The 2,657-nt window shown below is 32.1% G+C and overlaps 1 long non-coding RNA gene across 1 annotated transcript in view; it reads right to left on the bottom strand.

The window, feature by feature from the left end:
- LOC106472638 overlaps positions 1-2,657 on the bottom strand; it is a 16,045-nt gene that overhangs the window by 9,759 nt on the left and 3,629 nt on the right. Inside the window, exon 2 of the long non-coding RNA XR_001291627.1 lies at positions 687-845. This is a non-coding gene — a long non-coding RNA (uncharacterized LOC106472638). The remainder of the gene's footprint in view (positions 1-686; positions 846-2,657) is intronic.

Genomic DNA, 2,657 nt, shown 5'->3' with positions numbered 1-2,657 from the left:
TTCACAGTTTACAGGTCTTTACAAATCAATCAAATTGATCAAGTTGTTAACACCATGCTAAGATTGGTAATTAACACTTCAAGTCAAAGTTTTCAGTACTTACTTTAAAATTCTACAGTGAGTAAGGTTGAACTGAAGGTATTTAGTTCTCAAATATTTTAAGTAGTGCACTTAAAAAAAATAATTTGTTTTTACTTATACAAAAAATTAAAGTTCTCCATACTTCATACTTAACATTGAAATAACATTATATATTTATGTGTTGTTAATTATTAGTTTTAATGACAATAATATTAATTTCTTATCAGTAAGATAATTGTACAAAAACATTATAGATGAAATAAGTGTACTGTGTATTGATATAAAGTTCTTTACTAACAGTAGACAATAGGTTAAAAATTAGTTTAGTTAGTAGAGTACAAGCATGACATTTTAAATAACCTCACCCACAGGTGATGGTATAGATTATAATCACAGCAGTGTCACTTGTATCAAAGACCAAAATAAGCAGAAGAATATAACCTAATTTTACTGGTGTATGTACCTGACAGAGGAAATTAACTCAATAAGAAATATCTAATAATCACTGACAGAAAATTCATGTACACTGTTACACAGGTAACATTCACACTACTTGTGTTGGACATAACACAAAATATTTATATTCTACATATATATACACTTACTACTAGATAACGTAGGAGTTTCATCTTCATTTTTCGTCAATTTCATATCCAACAAATCATCCTGCTCATTTTCAGAAAAGGGTTCAACTTTCATCTTTGATACATCCATGGTTACATCACAGCTTCACCTTTATATCTTTATCAAAACCTGCAGTTAGACTAAAGAGAAACAGGTTACGAATTAGAACATGTATCCTGTAAAAAATATTACAAAGTTTTATTAAGTACTAATCTTAAAGTTAACATTAACTTTATAACTTTTGAATAAATTGATAAGTTTCTTCACATCTTTTTTTTTCTTCACGTCTGTTTTTACCCTACTGAGTATATATATATATATTTATTGGTGTACTTTGGTGACAGATTTTCTTGTAGGCAGATTTTGTTGAATAAGACAGATGTCTGTAGGTTTACTTTCTTCTGAGAAATCTTCTCAAGAAGAAAGTAAACCTACAGACATCGGTCTTATTCAACAAAATATATACATATATATATATATATACCTCATATGAAAAAACAACAAAAGTACACTAATGGAACTATTGTAACACTAAATTCCAAATCTTTATACTATATAAACTTAGTTAAATGTTTTACTGATGAATAAAAACATTATATGTAGCAACTGTTTTATGTTTAACATTAAAAGACAGATAATGTAAGATGATTGTTTTGTGTTTTAATACAGATAAGGTACGTATATATAACATAAACTTTTAAATGTTTTAATGATGAAAATACATTTTATATATTAGGTCATCAAGAAATTAATCTCGAATTTTTTAGATGAAAAAAACAACCTATATATTGAAAGAAAACATTTATTAAATGAAATAGTCTCAATTCTTATTGATGATGCTTTTCCATCTTACAATCAGATTGTTCATGCCCTGATTAAAGAAATCACTTGGCTCTGAAGCAAATAACATGTTGATGTCCTCTTTAATGCCTTTCACATTGCATATGTTTTCCCATTAAGATGGTGTTGCAGCTGTTACGACAGCAGAAGTCACGTGACATTGGTAACACATAATGATTATCTAGAAGATTCGCGAAAAACGCTAGTGCGTGCTGTGCGCGCATTTGTGTTACGATAGTGGAAGTCAAGTGATGCTGGTAGCACGTGATGAGTGTCTAGAAGATTCTCGAAGAGGCTACGCAGGCGCTATTATTGTACATAAGTGTGCAAGACAAAGGAGACAAGATAGAGAGAGTGGGGAACCAAGGACACCAGTTACGGTCAGTGTGAACCGAGAATAGCAGATACAGAGATCGGAACTATAGTTGCTGACAGGCGGAGATAGAGACGGACAATTAAGTCAAGCACGGTAGTAAAGTGAATGAATTGTTGTGAATTATAGCATGTGTTTAAGTTAAAGTAACTGTGGAAATTAAGTGTATTGCAAAGTTGTATTGAGGAAAAATAAACTAGTTTTATTTAAGAAAGGACTTGTATTGCAGAAAAATTAACAAACAAACATACAGAGACATAACACAGCGAACGAAAATGATAGTAATCTGATGGTGCCATATTTGGAGAATATGGTGGGTGGGGGAGAACTGTCCAACCCAACTCCATAATCTTGTGTTACATGCCACATGCGAATGTGCATTGTTGTGGATAAAAACACCTTTCCGATTAATGAGTGAAGGGCGTTTCTGATGAAGGGCTTGATTTAAGCATTCCAGTTGTTGACTATAGATCTCTGCATTGACAGTTCACTGAGGATTGAGGAGTTTGAAATGAGTTACTCCTTTGACATCCCATTAAATGTCAAGCATCACTTTCTGCAAATGGAGTCCATGTTTTGGGGCCGAAGTGGTTTTTAGCAATTAATATTTGCATAGAGAATCCATTTTTCATCACCGGTGACAATTCTGTCTAAAAATGGTTCACGAGCCAGAAGAGACGAAGCAGCATTGAAACATTGGAAACAATGATCATTGGAGAGTTCGTGAGGCACCCAAACA

The sequence above is a fragment of the Limulus polyphemus genome, unplaced genomic scaffold (genome assembly GCF_000517525.1).
Source record: "Limulus polyphemus unplaced genomic scaffold, Limulus_polyphemus-2.1.2 Scaffold5480, whole genome shotgun sequence".
Taxonomy (NCBI): domain Eukaryota; kingdom Metazoa; phylum Arthropoda; class Merostomata; order Xiphosura; family Limulidae; genus Limulus; species Limulus polyphemus.
This window is presented reverse-complemented; position numbering and strand designations above follow the sequence as displayed.